Source organism: Pipistrellus kuhlii, unplaced genomic scaffold (assembly GCF_014108245.1).
Source record: "Pipistrellus kuhlii isolate mPipKuh1 unplaced genomic scaffold, mPipKuh1.p scaffold_m20_p_37, whole genome shotgun sequence".
Classification (NCBI taxonomy): Eukaryota; Metazoa; Chordata; class Mammalia; order Chiroptera; family Vespertilionidae; genus Pipistrellus; species Pipistrellus kuhlii.
In genome coordinates, this window is record NW_023425537.1 from 1,118,354 (window position 1) to 1,136,008 (window position 17,655).

The window sequence follows — 17,655 nt, forward strand, 5'->3', positions numbered from 1 at the left end:
GGACAGACGACCCGTGTTCGTGTCCCCCGTAGCGTGACGCCTGGCCCTGCCCACTGTGCTCTGTAGCTTGTATCGCCCATCGGAAGGTGCTACATGTTTACTGGGCTGTTTGTTTTTGCCCGTTAGAGTGTCCATTTCAGAATGACAGGGAGGTGTGTGGGTTTTTAAAAAATTATTTAATGCTTTGTGTCCAGGAACCTAGACCAGAACCTGCCCAAAGCACGTCCTCACTAAACCTGTCCCAAAGGACCAACCATAAGCAGCTGCCGCAGCCGGACACTGCTCTGTGCACGTACAGGACTCGCCGCAGGTGTTTTCCTCTCTGAACGCTATCACAGGCCTGTGATCACCCCGCTTTCTGGGTGAGGAAACTGAGGCACAGGCAGGAAGACGTGGCGGGAGTTGGAAGGCTGGCGGCAGAATGTGCACCCGGCTGGGGCACGTGACCCTGACAGTGGCACGTGACCCTGACAGTGGCACCTTGGAAGTCCCACTCGCCTCACCTGGGCCAGCCTGCCTGGCTGACCCCCTGCATGACCGGAGCTCCTCACAGAACCACACTCTCCCCTGTGTGATTATGCACTCACACATCACACACGATTAGGCAGTCACACAGGCACACGCCCATGTTCACACTCACCCATCCTTACACTCACACACGATTATGCACTCACCCCCTCACACATGCACACTCACATGTTCACACTCACACATCCCTGCAGCCACACACTCACACATGATTACTCACCCCCTCACACATGCACACTCACATGTTCACACTCCCCTATCCTTGTAGCCACACACACGTGATTATGCACTCACCCTCTCACACATGCACACTCACACGTTCACACTCACGCATCCCTATAGCCACATGCTCACACACACACACACACACCCGGGCACACACACACTCACAAACACACTCTCACTCATAACTCACATAACACATCCGCACACATACGCGCGTGCACACCATCTTCAGCTGCCACCCCTGCTCTCTGCTCTGCTCTCCCCTTCCCGGGAGCCAAGAAACGGCCCTGGGCGAGCTCCCTGCCAAACTCCCGTCGTCCGTCCACAGGAAAAACGACTCCTCTGGGCCCGGCTGGCTTCAGGCTGAGGAAACCCTTCCACCTGGCTGACAGGCGTCTGCAGCTAAGCCTCCGAGAGCCCTCTCCCGGGGCGGCCCGTGTCCGGATGCCTCCGCGGCCACCCAGAGGGCTCGGTTACAAAACCCGTTCCCAGGCCCCGGCCCAGGGAGCCGGCCTCATGGTGGGGGGGATGGGCCGGGAGGTTGGATCTCTGATAGGCTCCCCCACGCAATGGGGATGCAACCCGTGGTCCCTGGGCCAGCCAGTGCCGGGAAGCCGGGGAGCCAGCTGAAGCTGGTCCCTGAGGAGGGAGCGGGCCTTTGGCACCGAGGGGGATCATGCTGAGTCTCACATGGCAAAAACGGACAGCGCACCCCTGAGAGGCACGGCCCTGTGAAAGGTGTGGCGGGCTCAGCTTGCAGCCACGGAGTCTTATCCACACCAGAAGCGCCTCCATCACTGTTTGGGGGAGTTGTTCGCCATCGGGGAGGGGACAGCGGAAAACTCTGAATTACTGCAGCCCTATCATTGCACAGCGAGTCTCCAAACTTTGTCTCGTCCAGTGGTCGGCACACCGTGGCTCCCGAGCCAATGCAGCTCTTTGGCCCCTTGAGTGTTCTAATGCCACTTCTTCAAAATAGACTCGCCCAGGCCGAAAACCGACTTCTGCGCATGGGCCACGAAGTTTCAACCCCACTGTACGTGTGTGCCCACACATGGTATTTTGCAGAGGAGCCACACTCAAGGGGCCAAAGAGCCACATGTGGCTCTCGAGCCTCGGTTTGCTGACCACTCGTTTAGACCATAGGAACCTAAACATCTATCCATGCCTAAGCGCATCCCTACCCCCACTCTGCCTTAACAGCTTTGGGCTGGCCCCAATCAGTAACGTTTAGAGGTGCCCCGGTGATTCTAGCATCCTGCTCAGGCGGAAGCTCACTCTGCTAGGGGTGGGCAGACATTTCGGTCACCATTACTCAACTTCTGTATCGTATGGCAAAAGCAGCAGTAGGTGCTCTGTAAACAAGTGGGCGTGGCTGGGTGCCAATAAATCTTTATTTGTCAAAACAAGCTAAGCCGTGGGCCAGATTTGGCCCCTGGGTGGTCATTTGCCAATCCCTGTTCCAGACTATCCCAGACTCCTAAGATGTGTGGTCAAAAAATCTCCCCCAGGATGTCTTAAACTGTGAATTTCCTAGCCCCTCAGGCAGTCTCGTCCTGTCTGGGTGAAGGCCTTGGAGTTCATATTGATCAGCAGCGCCCAGAACCCGGGGCTGTTCTGATCTGGGGAGCTGGTGAACCGCACTTGGAAATGGCCAGCAATCATCTAGCCAGTCCCTCTCCGTGCCCCACTCTGCCCAGGCTCCAGAGATTGGTCGGATGAGCTGGGCTGGGCTGCTTTCTTCCTTCCATCTGGTTTACAAATATATATTTTTAAATATATTTTATTGGCTTTTTTACAGAGAGGAAGGGAGAGGGACAGAGAGCTAGAAACATCGATGAGAGAGAAACATCAATCAGCTGCCTCCTGCACACCCCCCGCTGGGGGTGCACCCACAACCAAGGTGCATGCCCTTGACAGGAATCGAACCTGGGACCTTTCAGTCCACAGGCCGACGCTTTATCCACTGAGCCAAACCGGTTTCGGCTCAAATATTTTGTATTGATTGTTAGAGAGATAGGAAGGGAGAGGGGGAGAGAGAGCGTAACATCAACTCGAGAACAAAACATCCATCGTCTGCCTCCCGCCCCCTCCCCTCGGGGATGGAGCCTGACATTGGGCATGTACCCTGAGCAGGAAGTGAACCGGCAACTTCTGGGTGCAGAGGATGATGCCCATCCAACTGAGCCACACCGGCCAGGGCCCTCCTTTCTGTTCTTCGTCTTTTTGTCTCCCCAAGTCCTTCTCAGGCATCGGTTATGAATTCACACCAGTTTGAGGGAAGAGCGGGTGCCCGGCCTTGAGTGGGGAGGGTAGGGGGTTGGTGGGGAAGTGCCTGTGGGGTAGTGGTGATGTAGCTCTCGTTGAGGATATTCTGGGGGCACTTTCCATGACTCCCCTCGCCCCACCATCCACAGGCGCAGCCCTGCTAAGCCCCAGATCTCCCTGCCTCTGCACCCCACTTATCGCTGGCCTGTTTGCACAGGTGACCGCGCTGGGGAGGCCCCAGCCCTCCGTGTCATGAGGGGACGCTTATCTCCTTGGCGCTCCCGGCTCCGGAGGGGAGGGGGCTGTGCAGGCCTCGCTTCTGCTCGCTGCTTCTTAATTAAATTTGAATTTGACGTGAACAGAGGGCTTTAGGAGATCGGTGGGCTGTGGGCCAAGGGCCTGAGGAACTGCCACGGAATAGTACCGCCTCCCACAGCCCCAACCCCTGGGACCTGTGGATGGAGGACGGAGAAATCCCGCTGCCACGGGGTTAGTTAACTCTTTAGCCCGGGCGCTGGGTTTCAGAAGCGCCCACCGACTGGGGCGGAGGACCCTGCTGGGGTGAGGTGTCCCCTGGGGCAGTAGGAATCGGGGCCCCCAGGACTCTCAAGTTCTGAGGCATGATTTCTCCCTGCCAACTGTGTCCCCACAACCTTTATTAGAGAGTTTCCCTTTAAGGGGACTGACATAACTGAGATATCAGAGTAGGACATGTTAGGGGCTGGAGGGAAGAGCATGGGGTGCAGAGGTGGGGAGGTGCCTGGCTTCAGCAGTTCGGGGCTGATTCTAGGTCCTCCCTCCCCCCCGAACCCCCTCGCCTGACACGTAGCTCAGGAGGAGAGCATCCTTCCGTAGCTGTGTGGTTAGTACAGCAGCCGCTGGGAGCCTTCGGCCTGCTGTGCGCACAGAGAGCTGTCGGAGTTACATACGTGCAGCGGTCGGGAATACCCTGCACCAATTAAGCACTCCCATGTTTTACAAACGCGCTCCTGTGTAATCGCTACAACAACACGGAGACTTGCCATTGTCTCCCCCGCGAGATGAGGAAACTGAGGCACAACGAGGTGAGGTCATCTGCTCGAGGTCCTACAGGTGGGAAGTGACAGAGCGAGTGCGCCATCCCAGTTGGCCTGATGTCGAAAGAACTTAGAAGTGTAGCAAGGGGAGCCCTGGCCGGTGTGACTCAGGGGCAGAGCATCCGCCTCCGCACCGAAGGGTCTCCGGATCAACTCCCAGACCAGGGCATTTAAAAGAATTTGTAAAAAATCGAAAAGGATGGCATTCAGGGCACTTAAATTCTGGGCACATGTTGGGGGACAGCCGATCTCTGTGGGCCCCACGCACCCTTTTACGGACTCCATCCAGGCGGCCGAGGAGGTCCGTGTGGTATCCCAGCCTCGCAGGGCCCCGCTCCCTGAGACCTCGGTGTCTGTTTCGCTGCTGAGTTTGGTCTCCTGGAAACGGAGCCACCACCCCAAGCAGGCAGCGCTCCCTGGAGCTGTGATTTCTGGAACCAGAATGTTCCTGGTTTCCAGAAGGCAGAACGGTTCCCCGGGGTCACTCTCTCCTTAGCAGCCAGTGAGCGGTGTCCTGGCTTCGTTTCGGGGTCCCCTGCGATCCCCCAGCCTGGGGCGCCCGCTCCGGCCTGCGAATGTTCGCTGCACGTTCACACGCAGGGGATGGATGTGCAAACTGGGCTCTTGCAGTGTCACTGCTCGTGGTTTCTCTGGGACAAGCCTCCTGCTTTCGCTCGGCACTCATTGATGGAGCCTCTTCTGGGCCCGGGGCTGGGGATGATCACAGATGCATCTGACAGTTTGTCGCCCCGGCGCTCATGGGCTCGGAGGGGAAGCCAGCGTGACCATGCGTTTTGAGATCTGATGGTTGTTCAGAAAGGAGACATGTCCGCTCCAGCCTTCCACCCCCCAGCTCTGAGCCTGTTGCCTGCGGTCCTTATATACTCATTCTCATCAGGTTTTGATGCCAAACATTGAGGGCGCAGGGGTCCTGCTGGCGTACTTCTTCCCAGAGGCCTTTTCTGGTGTCGAGGCAGTTTTTATCACATTCTTGTGTGCGTCCTGATCACGCGGGAAGCAGTGAAAATGCAGGTCCCCAGGTCCCCTGGGCCCAGAGCGTGCATTTGTTAACAAGAACACACACACACCCCCCCCTGTTTGTGATGGTGGTGGTAGACATGGGGGCACCACGATTGGAGGATACACATCCTAGCATCAGGGGTCCCTGCCTATCTTTCTGGGAAACCCCATAACATAAACCAGAACGCGGAGAATCAGAACCGTGCCAAGTATGTCAGGGAGAGGAAAACGTTGTTTGGGTGAAATTAGCAAGTCAATGAAAGGTGGGTTGAACTGAACTGGATTCCTGCTACCAGGGTGTTTTGTTTGTTGGGAGAATTTATTTTGAGAAGGGCTGAGGTTCACGGCAAAATGGAAAGAAAGGTCCAGGCGTTTCCCATATCCCCTCTGCCCCCACATGCACAGCCTCCCCTGCTGCCACCAGCCCCCACCAGAGCGGGCCACAGGTTCTAACTGAACCTACATGCACACGTCGTGTCACCCAAAGTCCGTGTGTGCATTAGATTCCCTGTCGGTGTGGAACATGCTACAGGTTTGGACAAGCGTCTGATGACATGCATCCTCCATTAAACACCACACAGAGCAGGATCCTTGCCCTGGAAGCCCTCTGTCCAATCTGTCCATCCCTCCCCCAGCCCCTGGCGTCCCTGTGTTTCCCTGTCTCCAGAGCTTTGCCTTTCCCAGAATGCCATGTGGTGGGGACCCCACAGCACGTGGCCTCTTCGGATTGGCTTCCTTCACCCACTAGCACGCATTCCCCTTCCTCCGGCTGCTTGTCATGGCCGGATGGCTCATTTCTCTTAGTGCCCAGGTATATTCTAATGTCTGGATGGACCACCGATTATTTATTCCATTGCATGCCTTTCTGAGGCACTCAGGTACAGTGTTCATATCAGCTGTGGGTCTCTTTCTCTTTCAATAATAATAATAATAATAATAAATAATAATAATAATAAATAGCCCAAAGATTCACCAGCCCCGTGGTATATGATTTACAAACTTTTCATCCCAGATATGTGTTCGAACAACTAACTTGGTTTTCTTTGGTTTTCTCAGGATTCGGGCTCGTTAGCCACAGATGCTGGCCTCTACCCTGGAAACTAGACCACCAGGTGGGTGCATGGTCGCGGTGGTCACCCGTGTGTCTATCACACAGCCCATGGGTGGCAAAGTGACGAGACCAGCAAGAAGGTGAGTGTCCCCACTCGAGAGCTGGTCTGTGTTGGGTTCATGCGCCAGATCTTCTGCTCTGTCCTCACTGTCGTGGGGCCCAAACAAAACCCCTTCTTCCCAGCACTGGGCCGCTGTGTGTCTGAGACTGACGCCTCACCCTCTCTGAGTCTTGCTTTGCTTCTTGGCAAATCTTGGTGGCTCCTAGGACCTGCTCTCACTTGGAGAGGGCATGGCACGGCTGCACCAAAGCCAGGTTCTCACCTTTGCTTCATCGTCCTCCTCCCCGTTGCCCTGGCCTGCGGGTCAGCCCGCAGCGAGCACAGCAGGAGACGCAGCACGGGCACTCGGCATGTGTCTGAGATGGCTCTCCGGTTCCCAGACGTGACCTCTCTGCGTCTGGCATGTTTCTGAAGTATCTGAGTGGGTTAGAAAGAAGGCAGCTGGAGACGGTGATATGCTTCCCCTTAGGGACACCCCCCGCCCCGCTCTTCCGTCAGCCCCAGCCAGCTGCTGGCACAGTGGCCCCCGGACCCGGAGCCAACTCCCCTCCCACTTCTTCTGACTCATATCTTTCCTCACGTCTCCGGAGAGCGGCGTCTGTCACTCCCTTCTCCTGGCGAGCAGCAGGGCCTTGGGCAGAGTCTGAGCTCTAACTCCGTGCAGCCCGCACCGGGCAGCATCCTCGCGCAATCAGCCGCTCTGGGAGGTCTGCTTGTGTGTGTCTGTGGAGGGGGGTGCGCACATGTGGGTGAAGGGAGTTTCCAGCTTCTTTAGCCACGCTCCTCCCTTCCCCCTGAAGCACTGACAAGAGGAGAGTGTTCCTGAGTTCTGATTCTGAAGGATGGTCAGGGTGATTATCTTTGCGGTAAGAATGTTGCCCTGGTTGCCAGGAGCCTATGGCAGCAGGGGACCCACCCTGGGCCAGTGGTGACCGGTAGTCCATCTTGATCTCACCTCCTCTCATGACGCCGACCTTTCCCGTGAGATTTCCAGAGGGGATCTCGGTGGAAAAGCCGACCAGAGCCCTCGCCAGTGGGTCTGGGACGGGGAGGCTTACATTGCACGGGCCTCCCGGCGCATCCCTGGAATCACAGCTCAACTCCACGGCGCTGGGTGGTTATTAGCATGAAGCCTGGGTGCTCACTGCCAAAGGCAACGCAAATGCCACCCCAACACGGGATTTAGGGAAATCAGAGGTGTTTCCTGGATTTGAGACTTAAGGCTTGGTGGCGAGAACAGAAAAACTAGGGATCTTTGAGTCATGTAGGCAAACTCACAGAGTCTTCGGGAGAGAGAGGAGGGAGAAGGAAGTGACACAAAGGGGAGAGAATAAAAATGATAATAGTGGCCGAAACCGGTTTGGCTCAGTAGATAGAGCATCGGTCTGCAGACTGAAGGGTCCCAGGTTCGATTCCGGTCAAGGGCATGTACATTGGTGGGGAGTACATGCAGGAGGCAGCTGGTCGATGTTTCTCTCTCATCAGTGTTTCTGGCTTTCTATCCCTCTCCCTTCCTCTCTGTAGAAAATGAATAAAATATATTTAAAGAAGTGATAATAGTGAAATAATAATAATTAGAAAATAAATGAAGGGGAGAGAAGGCCTCAGGACTGGTGGCAGGGAGAAGGCAGGCCCCAGGTCCGATGGCCCCATGTAGGATTCTGGCGTGCATCCAACACGTGACGTTGACATGCACATTTCCCCAGACTCTTACTCATTTCACAGCGTTCATGCAGCTCTCCGTGTCCCAGGCATTGTCCCAAAGCCCTCTCTCCGAGCATTAACTCATTTAATTAAGTTTCCATGGACTCCCACCGCCTCTAGATTTATGGACTTCTCACCCTGGAGACCTTCGGCGAGGTCTGCGATCACTCCTCACCCAAAGACGCTCTTGGAATGGTGACAGGTCATTCTAGATTCCAGCCCACACGCTCCCTGTTCGCACCTGCATCCCTGGGACCTGGCCTCTCCCGGTCCTGGGCGTGTTTAACCCATTGTCTGCTTGACAGGACAAGAGCTAGTGAACGGGGAAGGGGGCGGGAGGTCAGGCTGGAGAAGGGGGAAAAGAAGGAGGGAAGGGGGATGGAGAAAAGACCAGAAAGAGAGCTTAGAGGGAAGCTGTAGACCCATCCAGTGAGATGATGTCTTCTAAGATCTACCGTCTACACAGCAGGCGCGAGATCTGTTCTAACCGGTGTGATGGCCGTGAGCTTCTGAGTCACCCACTCCACCCCCTGAGCTCATTCTGGGCCCGTCCACCTCATGGTGGTGAGCAAGGCGGTGCTGGTGAGCTCATGCTCCCAGGAACTCGGGAGGAGGGACCATCTTTCTTGCCCAGGCATCATCCCCCTCTCTGAAGGGTCGCTTTCGAAGGACCAAACTCAGCGGGGGTGTAACCCCCATACACAGGTTGCGCCGTGGCTTCGCTTGAACCCTAGGAGGTGTCTTTGTCATCGCGAGGTGTCCTGTCTGTCTGTCCTTCTCCACTCAGCTCCGTTCCCATGTCTGAGGTGCTGACTGTAGGGAGGCGACAGTGACATCTCTGATATGTTGCAGTTCCTCCCCGGAGCCCTGTGCTGTTGTGGCCAAATCCGTCCCCTGCCTGGGTGAGGGGTCAGTTGTGAGGGGCCTGGCTGGAAAAAGCTCAGAGAGAAAGCCAATCAAGTACCTTTGAAGATGACTCAGAGGTCAGGGTCTGAGAGGGGATGTCCAGAGAGCCAGAGGTCAGCCTCTTCGGAGGAGTTGGGAACCTGGTAATGACCGAGACTTCGCCCAGTGGAGGAGGAAGTGGAGAGCAACAGGCGGCTGGAGGAGAGGCATTAGGAGGCCGTGCGAGTGTGGGGATGGGTGAAGGGTCCCAGGCAGGGCGGGCACATGTCCTCTTCTCCCTCAGCTGTGAGGGTTAAATGACACAACTCCGGGGAAGGGCCAATCTCGTGCCGGATAGAAGTATTCAATAAATCAGCCTTTAGGGATTGTACTCTGTTAAACCAAGTCTTCCGAGGTCCTAATAAAATTCACGATTCTTATTTTTAAAACAATCAAATTTATTTCATATAAGGGAGGAAAATATAGCTCCCTCTAATAATTGGGTAACAGTTAAAGGAAGAAAAGAGAGAGTGAGAGAGAGAAGGAAGGGGGTAAAAACAATAGGTATGGGCTTATGCAATGATGATGTGTGAGGATGACATTGGTTCGAGAAACCATACAGGTTTTCCTGTGTACATGCCGATAAAAGCTCATCTGCACACTGCCTCCTGTGCCCCTCGCCCCAAGCAAAACTCACGACTCTGTCCCGCTTACCAACAGCGCGAGGCGACGCTGGCGTGAGCTGGCAGGAAGCAGATGTCTTCTCTGAGCCCCGGCCTGATCCTCTGGGAGTCTGGCCCAGGGGGTCTGTGCTGGTTTGCCGTTGGCTTTGGGGTCTAAGTCAAATCTAGTTGTCAAGTTCGGTAATTTGAAGGAGAATTCACCCAGGAGGCGGCACTTGCCCTTGGCTGTTCTGAAGCGATGGGTTAGCAATGGCTTGGAGAGGGAGTGGAAGAAGCCTGATTTGTTTATTTTTGAATTTTAGGGTTGTTTGGTGAGTGTGGGGCGTGGAGGGTGGAGGGGAGGAGAAGGGGGCAGGGAAGCGTTGGGAGGTAGACAGCGGGAGGATCCTGGCTATGAAGTCACCCACCCCCGTGTTCCTGGGCCGCAAGCCCACCCTACATTCTGCTCAGTGGTGCCAAACATTTCCGGATTCCTTGCCCTGTAAGTGGTGACATGATAAGATTCTTTTTTTCTTTTCTTTCTTTTTTGAAGCCATTTCTCTCTGCCTCCCCTCTTCAGCCTGGCGTGGCTCCCAGGAGCCCTGTATGTCTGCAGGCTTGAAGAAAATTAAATATCTTAGGAGCTGGAAACCCAGCTAGCCCCAGGGAGTACCCCTTCCTGCCAGCTCTCCGGGGAAATCCTGCTCTCCCAGCCCAGGCCTGGCCCTTTGTTCAGTCGTACACCCAAGAAACTGTGAGCAGGAGGGGCCGGACTGGCTGTCTAGGCCCCACCCCCCACCTCCACTGGACTGAAGCAACTGCTGATTCCTGCCAAAACCAACAGGAAGAATCAGTTTTGGGAAATAGAGAGTCATAGGGGAAAGGGTCCGAGGCACAGGGGGCCTGTCCGCTCTCTGGGGCGCAGGCCTCTCTGCTCCAGGCACCGCAGTGGGGTGGCCAGATGCTCAGAGGCAGGGCCGTCATTCCCGGGATGGTGGGAGCATGAGGTCTAGGAGGACCCAAGAGGCTGAGCAGGCAGCGAAAACGCCGTAGGTTTGGCAGATGACTTGATATTGACCATCGCGTCCTTCAAATAACATGAACTCCTGCGTAGCAGAGTCTTCCCATGGCAGACATCCCATGTTAGCGATAGAATCCAATTTGCAAAATAATTTTTCTCACTAAAGCTCTTCATTGTATGGACATGGCAGTCTCTATTGATGCCATCCCCTTTTTCTTGTCTTCTATTGGCACATTTGTTTTCAGATGTGCATACACTGAGTGGCCAGATTATTATGACCTCTGAACGCATAAAAATCTGGCCACTTGTTTTATATATATATATATACATATATATATATATATATATATATATATATATATATATGTATATATATATGTGTGTGTGTGTGTATATATATATATATATATATATATATATATATATATATATATATATATATTAGAGGCCTGGTGCATGAATTTGTGCTTGTGTGGGGTCCGGCCAGCCTACCTGCTGGTCGAACTCCTGGCCAAGGGTACAATTTGCATATTAGCCTTTTATTATATAGGATATACACTGAGTGGCCAGATTATTATGTATTCAGAGATATCATAATCTGGCCACTCAGTGTCTATAAGATTCAAGACTTGGAGTGGGGTTTCGTCTTTTATTTCATTTATTCATTTTATTTCATTTACTCAATACAGTAAGTGCCTCCTCCCTGTAGAGAAATGACCCTCATAGAAGGTGATAGAGCCCCAGGGCCTACTAGTTTGAGCATGGGAGACCTCTCAGGAGAGGAACAGGTGCTTGAGCCGAGACTCCCGAGGCCAGCAAGGGGTAGGGGGACAGGGATTGGAAATAAGCTGTTTCAGACAAATGAAAAGCCAGGTGTCCAGGTGGTGAGGTGGTCAGAGCACAGACTATTATGGGATGGTGAGTAAGCAGAGATGCCCAAAGTATCACAAGAAGGGATCCATGATGAGAGATGAGGCTGGGCAGGAATGAAGGAGCCAAGACAATAGTGTCTAGAGGGGATGAAAAGTTGATCGACTCTTTCTTAAGAGAGAAAACACGAGTATGTTAAAGACTGAGAGGAAAAAGTCAATGATGAAAAAAATAAGAAATTCGGGACATATTGGGGACCATTTTTTGAAGGAGGTTATGGAAGTAATGGGCCCAGCACATGGATTCATGTTGGTTAGAAGGGAAGGGAGCGTTGCTATTAGAGACCTGGGGAGGGAGGAGGAATGCAGGGAGGATTGGGAATTGAGTAAGGAAGTTTACATCAAAATGCCTCCTTCTATTTGGTGAAATAAGAAGTAAGGTCATCTCTCTGAGGAAAGATGGCAGAGGGGGCTTAAATTTTGGCTAATCAAAATGGGGATGGAGTTGATGATCAGAAGATTATAGGAGCACTAAGGGATCCATCCTGGCTGTTGGCACTTTGTGAGGATCTGTGAGCAATGCCCCTGTAGTGCATGGCCATCCAGATGTGGGAGCATTTAGCAAGCCTTTGGTTGGGCTGGCCCAAGTGGGGTTGGAAGTGGAAAGACAAGCAAGTGTTGCTTTAGTTCTTGACACGAGAGGGACCATGGCCAGATGGGCCTAATGGGGACGAAAATGGCACTGGGAGGAAGGTGACGAACTGGGGGGGAAAGGGAGGAGCTCAGAGTCTGGAGATCATGATGAGGTGAGAGATTGGGCAGAGGGAACTCTCTGGAAGGATGGGACTTTGGGTCAGAGACCTCAGGTTTTAAATGTCAGAGGTGGGACTCTTTGCGGCGATGGCCAGGCCAAGATGCATCCATCATAGTGCGTTGGTCAAGAGCCAAGACAGTGAGAAAGGCATTGAAATGGACGTCAAGGAACTCAGAAAGCTATAGTATCTACTGGTCATTGACCACTTCTGGGACAGTCACAGGATTGTCATGAGAAGAGGCCATAAGTCACGGCCAGTGTGTTTGTTGAGTGAATGGATGACACTCCGAAGCAGGCAAGAGACTGAAGGACCAGAGGAGCTCAGATAGCTCAGGCTCCTTGTAGCCACGGGGACATCCCCAAATCTAATGGCAAATCCTTGATAAACATGGTGTTTTGTGCAAAACAGATGAGGGGAGGGGAGGGTCCATCCGTTCTGTGTCACAGCCTGGCTCTGCTTGTTTTCATAGCGAAGGGGGCAAAGCTAGTTATTTCCAGCACATGGAGAAGTGGAAACTTCTACTAGTGTGTCAAGGACTTGCCCGCAATGACACCACCAAAGTGCTGACCTCAGCCTGTCACTTCATCCCCTCCTTCCTCTCCACTGGGCTCCTCCTGTCGCGCGTACCTACTTCAGCAGAACCAGGTCAGCGCGGGCCTCCTCCACGCACACCCTCTGCAGAGCTGGCATTGCCATGTAATAGAGGGCTGCGGAGGGGAATTTTCCCACTTGGCAGAGTGGCATGAAAGTCAGGAGGGAATGTTTTTCCTGCACGGCAACAAGAGGTATCAAATCCTGACTTCTGCTCCATCCCTTCCAGCTCTGTTGCTATTTATGTAGATGCAAGCGTTCCACAACAATACCTTGTGCTTGGAAAGGGCCTTCTCTCACCATTAAAAAAAAAATTAAAAAAAAAAATACACACACACACACTGAGTGGCCAGATTATTATGATCTCTGAACGCATAATAATCTGGCCACTCAGTATATATCCTATATAATAAAAGGTTAATATGCAAACTGTCCCATCAACCAGAAGTTCGACCAGCAGCAGGCTGGCCCATGACCCTTCCCCTGGCCAGACTGGCTGGAACCCACCCATGCATGAATTCATGCACTGGGGCCTCTAATACACACACACACACACACACACACACACACACACACACACACACACTGAGTGGCCAGATTATTATGCATTCAGAGATCATAAGACTCCTGTCTTTTTCACTCCAGAAGTAAACATGCTTGGTTCTCTTTCCACTTCCACTCTTTAAAAACTAATGATCTACATATGCGTCTACTTCCTTCCAACCTGACCCCTGCCTCCGTGGGAGGTCCCTGTAGGTCAGACTCGCCTGCATCTTATGATTTTAGAATCCACTAACCTTCTCTCATCTTTAGCACATGGCCAGCGTGTTTGTTGAATAAATGGATGATACTTTTTTGCAGGCCACTCCGAAGCAGGCACGGATTCTTGAATAACTGGGACAGGAATACCTGACACTGATCCCTTTTCTCTCACCACCGTACCCTACCATAAAGGCGACTCAGATGGTAAAAAAGGATCAGGTCTCAAGACACCTAGGTTTAATATTGGCTTTACCACTAGCTGTGTAGCTAGTAACTCATTGACTCTCTCTGAATCCACGATGGTTTTTAAAAAAATATTAATTTCAGAAAGGAAAGCAGAGGGAGAGAGAGATGGAAGCATCAATGACGAGAGAGAATCATTGATCGGCTGCCTCCTGCATGCCCCACATTGGGGTTTGAGCTCACAATCTGGGCATGTGCCCTGACCAGGAATGGAACCATGATCTCCTACTTCATAGGTCGATGCTCAACCACTGAGCCACACTGGCCGGGCTGAATCCAAGTTTCTTCATGGGAAAAATCAAAAGAAGTAATACCTCCTTTGTTTGATTATTAACTTTCACTACATGTGGCCAGGTAACTTAAATCTAGAAATTGATCAATTAAGAAAATATATATTTTTTCTTCACTTCCACTCATATGGACATCCACCTGCACATCTTGTGGTCTCGGGGCACGTATCTCTGAGATGGTGCACTCGTTAAGATGTGGCTCCGGAAGCTAGGGACCAGTTTTTTCCTCGGTTAGGGTTGATCTGGAATTGAATTCATGACCAGGTGATAATACAAGCCATGCTCTGAGGACTCTAGTGAGCTCAGAGGCCCACGTAGGAATAGACGCTGGGGAGAGCCGACTCTCCATAAAGCCTGTCCATCCCGTCACTGGTCATCATGACAGACAAAAAGAGCCTCTTTCCTGAAAGGGGGGAGGGGAGAACCCGGTGATGGAGGTCAGGAGCTCACACATAAAGAACATGGGATCTGCTGGGGAGTATTCTCCATGTTCCAGGTACTGGGCTAGTTGCTTCCTGTTTGCACCATCTTTTCATTGTTTAACACCACTGGCTGTTGGCACTTCGTGAGGGTCTGCGAGCAATGCCCCTGTAGTGCATGGCCATCTGGATGTGGGAGCATTTAGCAAGCCTTTGGTTGGGCTGGCCCAAGTGGGGTTGGAAGTGGAAAGACAAGCAAGTGTTGCTTTAGTTCTTGACATGAGAGGGACCATGGCCAGATGGGCCTAATGGGGACGAAAATGGCACTGGGAGGAAGGTGACGAACTGGGGGGGAAAGGGAGGAGCTCAGAGTCTGGAGATCATGATGAGGTGAGAGATTGGGCAGAGGAAACTCTCTGGAAGGATGGGACATTGGGTCAGAGACCTCAGGTTTTAAATGTCAGAGGTGGGACTCTTTGCGGCGATGGCCAGGCCAAGATGCATCCATCATAGTGCGTTGGTCAAGAGCCAAGACAGTGAGAAAGGCATTGAAATGGATGTCAGGGAACCAGAAAGCTATAGTATCTACTGGTCATGGAGGAGCTGGAAAAGCTGGAGTCCTAAGGCAAAGCAATTTGTGATGTGTCCGCTTTGAAGCCACCGTTGCATCTCCGATGACAGGAGAACAGGCGGATTTGTTCCAAGTTGCTTGATGGAGACAGAACGGAAAGGCACTGCAATCACTGTGAGCAACAGGTTCCGGAACAGTCTCTGCATGAACCACAGACCGTGAGACAGAAGAAGCCAGGGGCCCCCCCGTCCGGCTCATCCTTGCCCGGTGCGTGAGGGGTGAGCGATGCTGTGGAGCTGCCGTGGCCACTTTGTGACCGTGAGGCTAAGTGAAGGAAATTTGAGGGAGGGCAACTCAGAGCCCCGACACACCAGAGAGGCCAAATGAACTCTCCCTGGGTGTAGCTTCGGGCCTCTTGCTCTGTAGCACAACCAGATATCCTTATTCTTAAAGTTATTCTTCGTTGGCTTTTCTTTTCTTTTCATGAGCAGAGACACAGAGGCATCTTAGCTGACCCAGCCTGTATACACCAGCTTGGTCTGGTCAGCACCACTCTTACGGAAGTTTGGCAGGCACCTGTTTCTTAGGGCTTCACTATAAGGTGTGCTGGGACCCTTGGCCTGATCTCCCCACTTTTATTTATTTACTGATTTTACTATTTTTAATCCTCACCCCCAGATATTTTTTCCTTTGGGTTTTAGACAGAGTAGAAGGAAGGGTGAGAGACAGAGAGAAACTTTGATGTGAGAGAAACACATCAGTTGGTTGCCTCACACACCCGTCCTGATCAGGGATGGGGATTAAGCCTGTAACCAAGGTCCATGCCCTTGGTGGGATTTGAACCTGGGACCCTTCAGTCCAAGGGTCGATGCTCCAATCTCTGAGCCAAATGGGCTAGGGCTGATCTCCCCCACTTTTAAACAAGCTCTTATTTCCCAAGAGAGTTGGGTTCCCGGCAGCGCGGGCGGCGGAGAGCAGCCTGGCAGTTTCGTGTTTGGCTTGTCAGGGTGCCACGCGGAGCTGGGTGCCAGGGCCATGTTATGTGATAGGCGCCATCCCGCTGACCTGCCTGCTGCCATGGCGTAGCTGACATTCTTCGCCCTCCTGAAGAATTCTGTGAAGAAGGACACCTGGACTGGTCTATGGGCACCTTCCCCCCTCTTTGCTGTCAGATCTGCCTTCTCTCAAACCTAAACTAGGGTAGGAGGGGGGCGTCGGCATATTCCCAGGCGTCATTAACCATCCGTCAGAGAAGACAGTGGTTCGAATGAGCGCTTGGGTGAGATACTCAGGAGTGTGTGCAACGTGGGTATGCGTGCCTCTGTAGTTCCTGTTGGGGAGGTAGTCCGACCTCTATTTCTCAGACACCTGACATGGGGCTGGCTGCCCGGGAGGAGCCATTCCATCCCAGAACCCAGGTCTCCTGGTACCTGTGCTGAGCCAAAGAGCAGGGAGAGGGATAGACAAGGCCTGAGGTGCATCTGAGCTGCGGCTGCTGGAAAGTGTGCAAATGGGAGTCGCACGTTTTGCTCATTCTCTTGGGAGAAAGGAAGGCTTCCTGCTACATTTCCACATGTCGGGGCAATCATATGGTTCTCGTCTTTCTCTGACTGGCTTATTTCACTTAGCACAATACTCTCAGGTCCATCCATGCTGTCGCAGAAGATGAGATTTCCTTCTTTTTCACGGCCGCGTAGAATTCCCTTGCGTAAATGTACCACAGCGTTTTTATCCACTCACCTACTGATAGACACTTGGGCCACTTCCAAATCTTGACCATAACGCTGCAATGAACTGGTGACCTCTTGGTGCATGGGACTTAGTGCATGGGATGAGCTCAACCACTGAGCCATGCCAGCTGGGCTGTGTTGCAACTGTAAACCTATGTTTGCTCCCGGGCATTTGATAATCCTTTGTATATAGCTGAAACTTTAGCACCTTGCCATCCTCTCTTTGTTCTATATGTGCTCCCACACCCATGCTGGACTTCTCCCCCTGTGTGGACACCCTCATCACGCTGAAGGCCTGACCCTTGACCCCAGTCCCCCTGACTCATCTTTTGGTGATAGGAAGGGAAGACCAGGGTAGTACCTTCTGCCAGCTTCCTCCTCCTGGCCAGTCCCTTTGCATTTTCCCCGCTTCCACAGGCAAAGCCCTTTTCCCCCAGAGATCCCTCCTGTTCCCAGGACAACATGCCTGGGAGGCCTGGGGCTCAGGATCCTTGGTAGGGAAGCCAAGGCTGCCTCTGTCCCTGGACTAGCTTGTCTCATGGGGCCACATCCATGTGCTCCTCGAGACCAATCTCATCGTCTTGAGCTTTGGCAAAAGATGAGGCCCCCTGCTCCCTGGGGACAGGCCCTGTCCCACCAGGGGTTTGGGATTAGCCTAGAAAGCAAAGGGCCATGGGACTCGGCCACCACTGCTATTTGTGCTTTGTGACACCACATGTCACAGCCTCCCAGTCTCCCCCAGACACGGTCATCATCTCTCCCCTGTCTCGGGGCCCGTTGCTTACACCTTTTTGATGCAATTGG

General features: G+C 52.9%; 1 long non-coding RNA gene across 1 annotated transcript in view; it reads left to right on the top strand.

Moving 5' to 3' along the window:
* The first annotated feature begins 6,176 nt into the window (after window positions 1-6,176).
* The window catches only part of LOC118732273, a 108,192-nt gene continuing 96,713 nt past the window's right edge, over window positions 6,177-17,655 (top strand). The window contains exon 1 of the long non-coding RNA XR_006739584.1: window positions 6,177-6,308. This is a non-coding gene — a long non-coding RNA (uncharacterized LOC118732273). The remainder of the gene's footprint in view (window positions 6,309-17,655) is intronic.